This window comes from Hyla sarda, chromosome 4 (assembly GCF_029499605.1).
Source record: "Hyla sarda isolate aHylSar1 chromosome 4, aHylSar1.hap1, whole genome shotgun sequence".
Taxonomy (NCBI): domain Eukaryota; kingdom Metazoa; phylum Chordata; class Amphibia; order Anura; family Hylidae; genus Hyla; species Hyla sarda.
Genome location: NC_079192.1, coordinates 305,247,383 through 305,263,769, shown reverse-complemented (window position 1 = coordinate 305,263,769; position 16,387 = coordinate 305,247,383). Strand labels below are relative to the sequence as shown.

Below are 16,387 nucleotides of genomic sequence, written 5' to 3'. Positions count from 1 at the left end.
AATACATGTTTCACAGCTCATGAAGTGACAAGCTGGTGATACTACGTCTTGAAATATCTCTGCAATATCACAAACAGGGATGATAGTATTTGTTTGATCAGATAGGATACCTTGCATATGTATATGTCACTTGTACATTATAATGTAAGCAGATATTGTTGCTTCCAGTGTACAGGTCTGTTTTGTTTTACTAAAGGATGAATGACAGCGTCAGGTCCCAATTCCCTCTTGTTATGGCCCCCTTGATGTCCTGCCAAGCTAAGGAATGTGGGTCAGAGGTCAAGTAAGCACAGGCTGTTCTTGTGAGTCCTGTCCTTTGGCCATGAGGTTCAGCTGCCCTTGTTTTATGACTCTGCATGGTGTTGCTACACGTTATATAAATGCAACAATTATTTCGGAAGGTTTTTAGTAAATCCTTGCTTTGTTTTCATTAAATGAAACACAAACGAATAATTGTAAGAACATTAGGTTCTGCCGTGAGTTTCCTAAAGGTATGCAGGGGGACATTCCTTCTCATAGTTATTTGCTGTACTCTGTTTACTGTTTTGTATGGATTTTTTTTTAATAGTTTTTATGTCCAAGGTGCAAACAGAAGGATCCTTCAATATATCTAAGGGATAAGGGATGATTTGCAGATGTTATGGCTTTTTTTTTATATAACTCTATATAATCCACAGAAACATGTCAGTGTAATGGTAATTATTATTTCATTGTAGCCCTTTATGCAATGTACTCTGTATCACATTCACTGTACCTGCATTAAAGGGGTACTCCGCACCTAGACATCTTTTCCCTTATCTAAGGATAGGGGATAAGATGTAAAATGTCTGATCACGGGAGTCCTGCAGCTCGGCTGCGGCACCCCAGACGTCAAGTGCACGGAGCGAATTTTGTCGTCACTCCCCCTCCCATAGACTTGCATTGAGGGTGTGTGGCCATGACATCACGAGCCTCCGGCGCTACACCCGACGTTCTAACTGAACGCCGGGAACAGCAGGGAGATCAGACATCTTATCCCTATCCTTTGGATAGGGGATAAGATGTCTAGGGGCAGAGTACTCCTTTAATGTCATGTATTTATCCCTTATTATTTGCTAAATGCCCTGGAACCAAGAACACTATAAACAGAATAAGGTTATCATTATGTTATCCCCAGTCTGTGTTGTGAGTCTATTTCTAATGCACAGGGATATTGCACATAGGGATGTCAAAATAAAATAATAATGCACACAGCGATCACATAGCTTAGAGGTCATGCACACAGGGATGTCACAGTCCAGGCATAATCCACTATACAAGGTAACAGCTCCGGAACTGTAAAAATAGTGATAACACAGTAACGGTCCACCTGCCCACAAAAAAAGATCAAGCTATGACATCACTATAGATGACATGTAACAAAGGCATGATTGATGAGACTGGATGATATCATTGTGCAGCCATGACAACAAGTAGTCACCAATGATGAAGGAAAGCATATTATTACTCTTAAGGCCGGATTCACACTACAGAATCTGTGATTCCGAGGGCCAAACTAATAAACAAGCTCATTCTGTAGTGTGCACTGTGCAGCCGAATCCAACTGACAGTAATAGGACTCGGACTTTCTGAGTGGAATTTCAATGCAAAAACTATTGCATTTATTGTCTGGGCCCTTGACATTAAAACAATAGTATTTTTTATTTTACATCCCAGCACCAGAAGGTGCTTCTGGGTTCTAGTGGATCTGAGAGAAAGCCCCTACCCTTACATGTGTCATTTTTAATACTGGTGCCTTCCTCTGCGGCAGAAGGTTCTGGAGTGACTGTTCTGTCAGTGCCTCAATACAGATGTACCTCTCTCAGCTCCCTCAATACAGACATAACTCTCTGTGGTGAATAAAAGTACAGTAAGCCCTGGTTAGTCTAAAATATTCATAATCTCTTGGCCGGGACCATGCCAACTAAATTCAGCTTACATTTTTTAATAGGACACACTGTAATTCTAAGTGTAATAGAACACACTGTAAGCTTCAATTCCAATTTAATAAGCCATAACTTGAATATTGAGTGAATGCATCACCCCATACATACTGTAAATTAAGATTTCTATCCCCATGGGGCAAAATATTGCAGGTGACATACATCTGCGCATTTAGGTTATTGACTCACATAACTGAGGAAAGACATACCAGTTAAAGGGGTATTCAAGGGAACTGAACTTATCAGACACTTATCCCCTATCCACATGAAAGGGGATAAGTGTCTGAACGCAAGGGGTCTGACTGCTTAGACCCCTCGAAATCTCCTTACAGGGCCCTGGCTACCTACCCATTCTTGGTACGCTCCAGCCCCCACCTTTCTGGACGAGAGCTGGTGACTGCCCTCTCAGTCAATCACTGGCCACAACAATGCCCACCTTAGCCAGTGATTGGTTGAGCGGTCCCTTACTTGCTCTTGTTAAGAAAGTTAGGGACAGAAGCGGGCAGAGGATGACTATGTAGCTGGGGCCCCATTCAGGAAATTGCAGAGGGTCCCAGCAGTCAGACCCCCCACACACACCATGATCAGACCCTTATCCTCTATCCTGTGGATAGGGGGAAAGTGTCTAAGTTCAGCTTCCTGGAGCACCCCTTTAAGGTACGAAATGTCTTCTCTAACCACTGCAGTATTTGAAAAAAATGTGATGTCTAAAGGGCTCATCCAGTCTTATAAAATTTGTGGCCTGTCCTCAGGACAGACCATCAGTATTAGATTGCTGCCTTGCTGATTACCTGTTTGAAGGAGTTGTGGTGCTTGTGAGAATGTTTAACAGAGCTTGTACCAGTATTGCCATACATTCAGTAGTGGCAATGCAAACTATTGCAGGGTTGTTGTTTTTTTTTTTTTACATAAATTGAACATAGAACTGGCCATTAATTCTAAAATTTGAGATAAACCCTTAAAATTTCCTCTTTTTGCTATTTTAATGTATATAGTGACGAACCGTCTCAGGGATTACCTCGGATCGTCCTGGTCACTTGCCACGGGACACGTTCCTCACAATAACACAGCAGACCACAGTTCCTCATACAAGTCTGGCTCCTTGCCAGCTTTATTTCCACAGGTTGCAGGTAAAAACAAAACAAACAGGAACAAAAATAAAGTCCTAGATCGTCTGGTCGCTGACTATACATATAAGCATGCCCTGTCTATCAACTGGGGAGCTTCCCTCAGCCAGCAAAACATGTGCCACCTGCAACCTGATTTATCCACAGTACCCACTGCACTGTCACTTGGGCCCTCACAGCTCCTGCTGTGTGTCTTCTACAAGGCCCGATGTCTCTCCCTACAGCAGCGTGCAGTTTCCAAGGGAGAGCACAGATTAGACTGAGTCTCCATCTTATATACACCTCCCTTCCCTGCTGCCTCATTACTTAAGAAACAGGTGAGACATTCTTCATAGTGAGCAGAGGAAATACACCCTTTCCTTGCCACCTCATCACAATATTTATGCGAAAAATGTATGTTATTTTTCTCATTCCTGTACAAATGATATTTCATTTTTGGGATTTGTCAGCCATCTTCTTTGATGGTGACCTCCAGACCCGTTGTCACCAGCTGAGTGCATTACCTGTTCATTTGATTTGCTAACGTGTCATACTTCCTTTCCCCTGTGGCGGCGTTGTAGGAAACTTAAATGATGGGGGATTTAGCCCCTGTTGCTATCTAAACTAAGCTTATCTTCAAGCTCCGCACTAAGCATAGCTATAATAGATGTTCTACTCCATTTAATAAGTTGGAAGATGTCTCATACCTATTCTAGCTTAGAAGAGTGCAAAGTAAATAAATTACCTGGTTTTCTTAAAGGGGTTATCCACCATAAGGGGATTTTAGTATGTACCTGGGAGACAGTAATGGACATGCTTAGGAAGGATCTGCGCCTGTCTTGGGGGTGGTTATATTGTGAGATTACCAAAACACTGTGGCTAGCTTTTTGTGAACTGGTATTTCCTGGATGAGTTTTTCTTTTTTGCCTACAACTCCCATAATTCCATTTTCCTCCCTCCCACACATCAGCCACCCCACCCATTGAAACACAAATGAGCTGCATCCATTCAAAAGACCTGTGGTTTTCAATCAGGGTGCCTCCAGCTGTTGCATTAGTTGCAGATTGTTCCCACCACCCATTGAAGCAGACAGACTCCCTGTCATCAGCTGACTAGTGAGTCAGGTCTCGGCCGCATTGCAAGCTGGGAAAAAATCTGAGACAACAGTCATTTTGTATGCTGGTAAAAATAAATATTGGGGTGAAAATCACAGAAGAATTGTGAGAAAACCATCACACACAGGTACAGATACTATATTATGAACTACAATAACTTTACAGCCCCTGTAGCAAAGTCAAATAAAAAAAATTCCTGGAATACCCCTTTAATTATCGAAATCTATGAAGTGCACATGAATACATGTTCCAAAGAACCTTGTTGCATGTCTTTAACATTGCATACTTAATTGCACCCATTAAATGTTAACTTCTTTCATGTGGAACCTCAAATACCATCTTTCTTCATTTAAAGAGTCTCACAAATAGGCAGCTGCCAATGAATAAATTGAGAATGATAACGGGTCCATGAACGCTCTTCTTGATCCCATACCAACCAATATGATCAACTGCCTGCACGGTCTTCACTGTAATGATCAGCCTTCATAATAACTGTACAAACATTTTTAAGGCAGTTTTTGGCGTTCAGTGAAGATCATGTTTGATAAAGATTACCTTGGCCATGAGGATATTTCAGAAGGTTTCCAAGACAACCAGATCTGCAAATGACTTTGAAGACAATCACTTACCATTAAAATCTATTTATTAAGAGATGGTTCACAAATAGCCTACAAGATCTTATGGATAATATTTTCTGTGTATACAGTGATAACAAAATATGATGCAATAAAAGTGTACATGAAAGGATTGTGTATAGATGGATGGTGATCTTCAGGATAATGTCTTCCAGTAGATCCAATGGATTGCCAATCTGATACAATCACAACTCAGCTTTTATTTTAACAGAGCTTACTAATATATGAAAGCTGAGCTGTGATTGGTTATTATGTGCAACCCTTAGTGTTCAAGGTTGGCTAATACAGAATAGAATAGAATCTATCTAATCTGTCACATCTCTCTATCTATCTATCTAATAGAAAGACAATAGTGCAGCACTCCAAAAATTCAAAAAAATGGGTGAATTTTATTGTCTCACATCATAGCAGCAACGTTTCAGTCCCACAATGGAACCTTTTTCAAGTTTATAGACACATCATACTTAGGGGGTATTTATACTCAAAAAAACATGTGCTCAATTAACAAAGTGTAAAGTGCTCATCAATTAATCAATCTGTGTTTAATCTGTCACGTCTATCTATCTATCTATCTATCAATCAATCATCTATCTATCTATCTCTCATGTCTATCTATCATCTATCTATCTATCTCTCATGTCTATCTATCATCTATCTATCTATCTCTCATGTCTATCTATCTATCATCAATCTATCTATCTATCTATCTATCTATCTCTCATGTCTATCTATCTATCATCTATCTATCTCTCATATCTATCTACCTATCTATCTATCTATGTAGACAAATATGGAGTTAGAGCAGCACTTCCAAAAAAGGTGTAGGTATATTGCGTGCAAGCAAGTTGCTGGGAACCCCGGTCTCGAGTCTCAATGGCCACAGCTAGTAGAAGGATGACCGCAGCACACCAGAGTATTGAAAAAATGAAAAAAGTGACTTTATTCCATGAACAGGCAAGTGAGACATTTTGGTGTTCCCAAAACACTATTCTTAAGGCTTGAGAATGGTGTTGTGAGAACATCGAAACGTCGCACTTGCCTGTTCATGGAATAAAGTCCCCTTTTCCATTTTTTCAATTCTCTGGTGTGCTGCGGTCATCCTTCTACTATCTGTCTATCTATCTATCTATCTGTCTCCTATCTGTCTGTCTATCTAAGGCTCCTTTCACACTATGAATGTCTCAGTTTTGGAACTTCCATCAGAAGTTCCGTCACTACAGCTGCGAAACCCGGCCGTTACAAAACCCCTGATGGCCGTGACTAAATTGCATTGCAGCCTATGGGGTTTTGTAACTGCCCGTTTGCACCCGTATGCATTCATTATGGGCGTCATACAGTGACGGGACATCATGGCGGAAAAATTACTGCATGTCCCGTCACAGTATAATGCCCGTAATGAATTACGGGCATATACGGGTGCAAACGGGCAGTTACAAAACCCCATAGGCTGCAATGCAATTTAGTCACGGCCGTCAGGGGTTTTGTAACGGCCGGGTTTCGCAGCTGTAGTGACGGAACTTCTGACGGAAGTTCCTAAACGGAGAAATTCATAGTGTGAAAGGAGCCTAATTTGTAATCTAACTATCAATCTATGACCTGTATGTCTATCTATCTAATCTGTAATCTATCAATATATGACTCATATGTCTGTCTGTCAATCTAATCTGTCATATATCTATCTATCTATCTCCTATCTGCCTGTCTATATGATCTGTCACCTATAATCAATCTGTCTATCTATCTATCTATCTATCTATCTATTATCTATTTCCTATCTGCCTGCCTATATAATCTGTCACCTAAAATCAATGTATCTCTATCTATCTATCTCTATCTAATCTGTCATCTATCAATATATGACTCATATGTCTGTCTGTCAATCTAATCTGTCATATATCTATCTATCTATATCCTATCTGCCTGTCTATATGATCTGTCACCTATAATCAATCTATTTATCTATCTATCTATCTATTATCTATTTCCTATCTGCCTGCCTATATAATCTGTCACCTAAAATCAATGTATCTCTATCTATCTCTATCTAATCTGTCATCTATCTATCTATTTTTCTATCATATATCTATGACCCATATCTAATTTGTTATCTATCTATCTTGTTTATTTACAGAGGCATTAGAAATAATTGTGCCTATCTACCCATGCAATCTTATTTTTTCATTGAAGCATCATTTAGGTGTATTCTTCATAGAGGACTGAGAGTACTTGTAATCGCTCATGTGTTTTCTATGTACACACATTTAGGACTGAAAATCTTCAGGTCTTGACCGTGCCTTATGGACCTATATTTTTGCTTGTACAGGCGGATAAAATATTAAACCCATGCTCTGCTAGGGGCTTTGCTCTATAAAGCCTTGTTTGACTAGTGTAACTATATACTTAGTGCTGCATAATTGAGCACATTGTTTGTTGCTCGGGTCCCAGGCAGGCACAAATCCTGGGACTTAGAACTGATCAGCATCATACATAGTCCATTGAAGTCATTATTTTACCTGTACATCCAATATTGGTGATGTATATATATATATATATTTTTATCAACAGAGTGTCTTAACTTGCATCATGAAAATGAAGGAAGTCAGTGTCCACCTTAAAGGGGTACTCCACTGGAAAACATGTTTTTTCTAAATCAACTGGTGCCAGAAAGTTAAACAGATTTGTAAATTACTTCTATTTAAAAATCTTAATCTTTCCAGTACTTATCAGCTGTTATATGCTCCACAGGAAGTTCTTTTCTTTTTGAATTTCCTTTCTCTCTGACCACAGTGCTCTCTGCTGGCACTTCTGCCCATTTTAGGAACTGTCCAAAGTAGAAGCAAATCCCCATAGCAAACCTATCCTGCTCCGGACAGTTCATGATATGGACAGAGGTGTCAGCAGAGAGCACTGTGGTCAGACAGAAAGGAAATTCAAAAAGAAAGGAACTTCCTGTGGATCATAGAGCAGCTGATAAGTACTGGAAGGATTAAGATTTTTTTAATAGAAATAATTTACAAATCTGTTTACCGTATTTTTCGCCGTGTAAGATGCACTTTTTCTTCCCCAAAACTGGGGGGAAAAAGTCGGTGCGTCTTATACGGCGAATACACCCCTATCGCGGCGGTCCCTGCGGCCATCAACGGCCGGGACCCGCGACTAATACAGGACATCACCGATCGCGGTGATGCCCTGTATTAACTCTTCAGACGCGGCGATCAAAGCTGACCGCCGCGTCTGAAGGGAAAGTGACACTAACCCGGCTGTTCAGTCGGGCTGTTCGGGACCGCAGCGATTTCACCACAGCGGTCCCGAACAGCCCAACTGAATAGCCGGGTTAGTGCTTACAAGACACCGGGAGGGACCTTATCTGCCTCCTCGGTGTCTTCTCCGTTCAGGGATCCCCTGTATGGCCCGCGCTCTCCTTCCTCGTCATCACGTCGTCGCATACGTGCGACGGCGTGCGTAACGATGTGATGGCGGCGACAGAGACCAAGGATACCCGGCCGGCAGCAGTGACGTTCCGGAGCGACGGGGACACGGCGACAGCGATGGAGCGAAATCCAGGGCAGCGGTGACGGGTCCGGAGCGGCGGGGACACGTGGGTATTACCTCCTATGCAGTGGTCTTCAACCTGCGGACCTCCAGATGTTGCAAAACTACAACTCCCAGCATGCCTGGACAGCCAACGGCTGTCCGGGCATGCTGGGAGTTGTAGTTTTGCAACATCTGGAGGTCCGCAGGTTGAAGACCACTATTAGGTTCAAAATCTTTATTTTTTTAGATTTTGTACCTATAAATTGGGTGCGTCTTATACGCCGGTGCGTCCTATAGAACGGAAAATACGGTAACTTTCTGGCACCAGTTGATTTAAAAAATGTTTTCCAGTGGAGTACCCCTTTAAGACTTGTGCAGAAAATTTACAGCAATAACCCCCCACTGTAAGACATAATTACAGAAGGAGAAGGGTAGCTAGCCATTTAGTAGTTTAATGGAATACTAAGAAGCACACAGGCCCTCTGATATCATGTCTTCTGATTCTTGCCAGCAGCTTTCAGAGTAGCCAGGGTTGGCATTGCCCACAGTTACCATGCTGACCAGGGGTCATCTGGCACTCTGAAAAGCCTGCCAGTCTTCTGAATCAAAAAGAAGCTGTTTAACCAGCAAACAGATACGATTGCTCCAAGACAACGCTATTCATGGTAAAGGTACTATATGTTTCTTCATTCTTGTGTGTTAAGGTTCATGTATGCGAGTACCTGTCAACACAAAAAAGGCCTAATCCACAATGTATGTAAAAGGTTTTCTTTTCTTGTTAACTGATTATAACTGTGAATTTTTACCTATATACCTAGTGTAGTGGACTAAATAAATACAACATTTCCTTATAAGCACAATAGCCTGATAGTTCTATGGTTTTGAAAAAACGGTTAAAGGTGTTTTCCAGGATCAATATCTGACTGGTGGGGTTACAGCTCCCGGCATTCATACTGATAAGATGCATGAAGGATACCAGACCCTTTTTATGGTTTACCATGGCACATGCATGTATTTGGAGCTGTGTCCTAGAACTGCAAGACACATTAATTCAGTCCCATTATAGGAACCACCACAATGAAATGTACATGGCTGGCCCCTTCATACAGGTTGGACCCTAACAATCACATAATAAAGGCCTATCCTTGGAATACGACATCAATATTATAGTCTCTAAAGCAATTTTTTGAAAAATTGGCATTGCAGTTTTTGACTTAGACTGCAGTTAACAAAATATCTCATAGTGTTTATCTGGAGCCTGAACGCTGAGATATAGATTTAGTAGTCATGGTTATCTTAACACAACAAGTTTACCTTCAAGAAGGTAGAGATAAGTGTCTGATTGCGGTGGGGTGGCGTATGACCACTGGGCCTCCCTATGATCTCCCGTACGGGGCCCTGGCTCAACTCCGGCTCTGCTCCTCTGATGCTCATGACGTACCCAGCACGGAAGCTGGTCGAAACACGTCCCCTCTATTCATCTCTATGAGATGTGTCTCCGCCTCTCCCATGGAGATGAATGGATTGGCTGTGTTTCAACCAGCTTCCGTGCTGGGTGCGACATGTCATTATAGGAGATTGTTGGGGGTCCCAGCGGTTGGACCCCCCACTATCAGACACCTTTCCTGCGCATTTTTTTATGGGTCCAACATTCCCAAAAACTATTGTCCGAAGCAACCACAGGCCTGATCAGTCATACATTATAATAGTGTTGTCTATAGGGTTATATTTGTGCATTATTCACAAAAAATCCAGCTCCATTGTGCAAATTTGTGCCACTGTTTGTACATATTGTGCCATATTGTGAAGTAAAAGTAGAGACATTTTTCATGAAGAGTGCTAATATGTTTACTTTTACGTAAAAAATTGGAAATACTGTAAAAGTCGCTATTATCTTATTCTTTATTTTTTAATGCTGTGCATATTTTTTATCCTTATAAATTATATAGCACCATGCCTAAAGGGTAACTTAATTTTATTTTATTGCCTCTAATTCATGTGACCCCTAAGGTTAGTGAAATATAAAAGATGAAACAGCAGACAGGTTCACAGGTCCTTATGTATCAATCTCTATTGGAAATAATGAAATGTAGCCAGGGGGCTTGATCATCTTAAAGAAGCACTCCAGGGCTTTTTTTCCTTCCCATATCATGCTCATTCCATCACTATTCCTACAGTGCCATCTGTTTTATTCCAGCAAAACTGCATCTATATGTTTCATTGCAGTACCTTGGTCATGTGACCAAAATTCAGGTCACTAGAAAATGACATGGCTTTGTGTGCCTCAGGAATTGGTCTGTCCTGGATCAGATGACTTCCTGTGAAATACAGGATGACATTATCACCTAATAGACACCTCCTGGCAGCTCACAGACTTCTACCCTGCCAGCTCTATCTGTATACTGCTGCTGCTGTCGCTATGGGATCAGGATATATAACCACCCCTGAGGCTGTTTTCACAAGTTGTATTTTCTGCAAGTTTTCACAGTGATTTTCCGAATCGTAGCAAAAATTGTGTTATTTTACTATAATTGCGCAAATCACAATAAAATCACAGTAAAAACGTGTCATTTTTTAGTGCACTTTTTGTAGATCACAGCAATAACAGAGCTGCATTATGATAAAAGTAATTGAAAAGAAAGTATTAAATATTGTGAATAAGTGTGAAATCAGCCTGAAGGCTTCAAATCTTTATAAAACACCTCAATTGTGATTATAGGTTAAATCACTTTCTCCTCATGGCAATATTTCTCTTATGAGTATCCTCTGCATCCTCTGCAAAGCCAGAGGATTCATGGGAAAAGTAAACAGCAGTAGAATATAATTTCAGTGATGCTATTGGAATAAGTTTGGCTAAAAACCCCTGCTTGCCACACAGGTAGACACAAGGCATACACCAGAGCCTCTACATTATTCTCTAATATTAGCCTATGCTTCACTTTATAAGCATAAAAAAGGCTCCTGGTGTCATGAATGGGCAGGGAACAGTAAAGTCCTAACTCAGCCACAGCCACTGTCCCTACCTATTGCCTATCTGTGACAGATTGAACTACGATGACAAACGCTCCCTGCTAAGTGCTGGGGCAGCATTGTAAAAATAATAATAATTAAAAAAAAGGAGTCTGGAAACAGCTGGATACACACAAACTAACAGAGATACACTCTCTGCAAGAGAAGAGTCAAGGGAAAAGCCAAAGATCAATAAACAATCAGGTATCCAGTAAGCAGGAGGTGTCAGCTAAGGTATAACCTTTCCCAGCCATTGAACTGATTACTCCTAGTTTATATAGGCAGGTGATCAGGGATACACCTTCCTGATAGGTAGCAGAGCTGAGGACCGCACTCAGATGACACAGGTGAGCTCCAAGCAGCTCCAACCCAACTAGAGTCATTTAACTCTTTGTGTTCATCCAGAGCCAGACATTTCTTTAACCCCTTAAGGACCAAGGGCGTACAGGTACGCCCTTGGTCCTGCTCTCCTGATATAACGCGGGGTTACACAGTAACCCTGCGTCATATCACGGCGGGCCCGGCGTCATAGTGAAGCCGGGACCCGCGTCTAATAGCGCTCAGCGCCGATCGCTATCAGAGCTGAGCCGCGCGGCTAAAAGCGAAACCGAAAGTGGCCGGCTAGCTCAGTCGGGCTGTTCGGGATAGCCGCAGCTAATCGCGGCATCCCGAATAGCTGACAGGACAGCGGGAGGGCCCTTACCTGCCTTCTCGCTGTCCGATCGCCGAATGACTGCTCAGTGCCTGAGATCCAGGCATGAGCAGTCATGCGGCAGAATCATCGATCACTGGTTTCTTATGAGAAAGCAGTGATCAATGATGAAGATCAGTGTGTGCAGTGTTATAGGTCCCTATGGGACCTATAACACTGCAAAAAAAAAGTGGAAAAAAAAAGTGAATAAAGATCATTTAACTCTTCCCCTATTAAAAGTTTGAATCACCCCCCTTTTCCAATAAAAAAAAAAACACAGTGTAAATAAAAATAAACATATATGGTATCACCGCATGCGGAAATTTCTGAATTATAAAAATATATCATTAATTAAACCGCTCGGTCAATGGCGTGCACGCGAAAAAATTCCAAAGTCCAAAATAGTGCATTTTTGGTCACTTTTTATATCATTTAAAAATGAATAAAAAGCGATCAATAAGTCCTATCAATGCAAAAATGGTACCGTTAAAAACTTCAGATCACGGCGCAAAAAATGAGCCCTCATACCGCCCCATACACGGAAAAATAAAAAAGTTATAGGGGTCAGAAGATGACAATTTTAAACGTATTAATTTTCCTGCATGTAGTTATAATTTTTTCCAGAAGTCCGACAAATCAAACCTATATAAGTAGGGTATCATTTTAATCGTATGGACCTAGAGAATAAAGATAAGGTGTCATTTTTACCGAAAAATGTACTACGTTGAAACGGAAGCCCCCAAAAGTTACAAAACTGTGTTTTTTACAAAAAGGTATTTGTAAGATAAATATAGGTGCTACATACATAACATAAATGTATATGATCAGGATTAGATACTAAGTAACATACAACATTTTGAGTTTTTTTGTTGTTGAATATGACGGGCCGTGCATACATGCTGCTGCATCCATTTGTACATCCATTTATTTAGGGGAAAGTTGACCTCCTCATCAGTGACGGTTCCAGTAGTTGGACTTCCACCTATCAGAAAGTTATCCTCTATGCTGTGAATAGGAAATCATTTTTGATAATTAGAATACCCCTTTAATTATTCCAGTTGAAATGTTATTCAGAGGAACCTTTATTATAGCCAGAGCTCATTTTCCTGTTTAATATAGTTGACATTTATATAGTTCAGTTTCAAAAACTTGAGATGTGTTAGTCTCTTGTTGTATGAAACAAAGTCTATCCTATGCATTGGACTGCAGAGAAGCTGAAGATTTTATATTGGAGTGCCCACTCTACGGTTAGAACAGAGCGTTATGGGTGGGTGATGAGGAGTGCTTGTGTCTTCAGTCAAGCATGACGGAGGATATGTAGTGGTTAGAAATGGAGGGGGGGCAAAGTTCTGTCTTAGAGGGGCTGGCTGGTACAATTATCAGATCTTAAGACTATTGAACTCGTGTTGGATGAGCTTCACTTTAATGGCAGAATAAATGACCTACAAGTTAGTCACACCTAAGGGAAAAGCCATGAACTTGTCATTTAAAATTTCCACAATCCAGGGGAGCTGTAAACTGCTCAGTTTTCTGATGTACAAGTAGTTCATCTGGAGGACAGCCTTGGCAGTCAGCTTCTTTACCATAGTCTGTTCTCCCTTCCACTAAATCAGCACCACTAATTTTACAAGGGGTGCTCACTGACAGTGCTGACCCCCAAAAGGGCTGGTTGTAACCCTTATAGCAAACTGGGTCTGTTTTTTTTTTATTTATTTATTTTTTTACAAAGATATTTCATAGTGATTTCTAATTCTGTTGTGTATTTATTATCAATAATCTTTTTTCTATAAAGCTGGACTTCTATATACCTGGACTTCGTGTTTGGTGCTGGTTCCTTGAGGAGAGAGTTGTAAATAAATATATATATACACACATATATATATATATATATATATATATATAGAGAGAGAGAGAGAGAGAGAGAGAGAGAGAGAGAGAGAGAGAGAGAGAGAGAGAGAGAGAGATGCAAATCAAAAAATGTTGCAGAATCTTGTAATACATTTTTTATTGGACTAACAGAATTTTGTAGAGTTCCTTTGGACTTGATAAAGGGAGGAATCCCGAAAGCTTGTCTCTACAAAATTCTGTTAGTCCAATAAAAAAGGTATTACAAGATACTGCAACATTTTTTGATTAGCATCTGCATCACTGGACTAATACGACTACTCTAATTTATATGTATATATATATATATTAAGAGATTTCACATCTTGTACCTAAAACATCCACTTTTTCGACGACATGTGGGCTGGATGAAATATTGCTAATATTGTTGTCTAGTGATCTCATGAAAGACACAAGGAAGGGTTTTCCCAAATTACTAACACATTGCTCAGCACTTAGCAGGAACTGTTCCACTGTAGTATTCCAAGTATTTTCCATATTTGCTTTAACTGTGTGTGCGGCTTTGGATGAGAACCTAAAAATAAATGTAACATTAGTTTCTTCTATTAGGTCCTGCCAAATACATGATTTTATAAGTGATAGTATTCATTATGTTGAAAACATTAGATCATTAGTGTTCTGTACGATTGCGGGTCGCAGAACGACTGGTAGTTATGCCCATAATCTAGCCAGCACTGACACGGTGCTGATAACTTTAAATGGACGAGTTAAAACAATGCAAATTACTTGTATACATTTATTTTATGTATTATCACAATGCAGTGGTGTTAGGATTCTAATATTCAAAGCCTTTGTAGCAGATTGGTTCAGGCAGTGAATTTTTGCATTATAAAGCAAAGGGAATGAAGGCGAAAAGCTGATAATGTTTCCCATCAGTCAAAATCAAGGCAAATCACAGTGAGTGCTATGCCAGTTCAGAAGAAACTTCAGATGAGCTGAACGTAATGAACACATTGCACAGATGCTGCATAATATTGCTCTTATGATTCCACCCATCTTTTTCTCAGCAATCACTACTAAATCATCAGCCCACGCATGTATAGCTTTATGGGGTGGTTTGTCCTCTGTACTAATACAATACCTTGTCTGAAGGTACCAATGTGGTGTATGAGCCAGAAGACTGCACGGCATCTGAGATTAGAGGGTTTCTCCACTTTGGACTATCTAATTTTGTTAGAAGGATTTCCTGAAAATAAACCGTTTACAGGGTACTCCTCTGCAGGGACCCTCAGTGATCTGATATGACGTGTGGGAACCTGTGAGCAAGTATTCTATTTCACAGGGGAAGTTAAAGGGGTACCATGCCCCTAGTCATCTTATCCCCCATTCTTTGGATGGGGGATAAGATGTCTGATCGCAGGGGTCCTGCTGCTGGGGACCTCCATGATCTCGGCTGTGGCACCCCAGACATCCAGTGCACGAAGCGAACTTCATTCTGTGCCGGATGACTGCCAATGCGTGGCGGAGGCTCGTCATGTCTGGGCCATGCCTCGCTCGTAACATCACACCCACACCTCCTCAATGCAAGTCTATGGGAGGGGGCAAGAAGTATGCCACGCCCCTCCCATAGACTTGCATTGAGGAGGTGTGGCCGTGATGTCAGAAGTGGGGCGTGGCCGTGAAGTCACAAGCACCCGACGCTCTAAATGAACGCCAGGTGCCGCATGGAGACCTTGGATAGGGGATACGATGTCTAGGGGCGGAGTACCCCTTTAAAGTATTGTCTGAAACATAGAAAAAACATTACAAAATAAAATTCCAGCCAGCCAGGAATGTAAACTAGCAAAATACACTATACTCACCAACACCACTTTAGTATCACCACTGCTTTTATTTACTTCCCTGCATGACACTCTTTCATTGCTTTCCTGATGACGTCTCCGTGGACGTTGCAGCCAATCACTTGGCTTAGTGGTCAGTGACTAACAACCACTGAGGTCAATGATTGGTTGTGGTGTATTCAGCAGCCATCACTGCTGGAAGTAAATAACAAAAACTGTAATGACTGGAGCAGTGTTGCAGGACTCAGCATGCATACAAAAGGTAAGTATGCTGTATTTTGTCATTTTATAACCATAATAGACAGTAATTTTTAATATCTTGGAAAAACCCATTAAAGCACTGTGTGATGCCTATTGAAATCGATAGTTTCATGTCAGGCTATGACATGATAGGTTATTGTAAAATGTTTTTTTTCTAAATCAGACAGCCCCTTTAAGCCCATCCTTACTGCACTCAGAATTTCATGTTAAGTAAAGATGGATTCTAGTTGGATAATAACTCCAGTAATAGGTGAAATGGAACAGAATTGGAAAATATATCCTTAAATAGAACCAAACATACTTGTGATGATGCTATAAATACTTTACTATAGGATCTTAATACAGTGGTCCCTCAACATACGATGGTAATCCATTCCAAACGGACCATC

At 40.8% G+C, this 16,387-nt stretch overlaps 1 long non-coding RNA gene across 1 annotated transcript; it reads right to left on the bottom strand.

Moving 5' to 3' along the window:
• Positions 1-14,248: 14,248 nt before the first annotated feature.
• Positions 14,249-15,893, bottom strand: LOC130367990 (uncharacterized). Its single transcript, XR_008892247.1, has 2 exons — positions 15,759-15,893; positions 14,249-14,470 (listed from the first exon to the last, which is right to left on the bottom strand). It is a non-coding gene; the product is annotated as an uncharacterized LOC130367990 (long non-coding RNA).
• Positions 15,894-16,387: the final 494 nt, after the last annotated feature.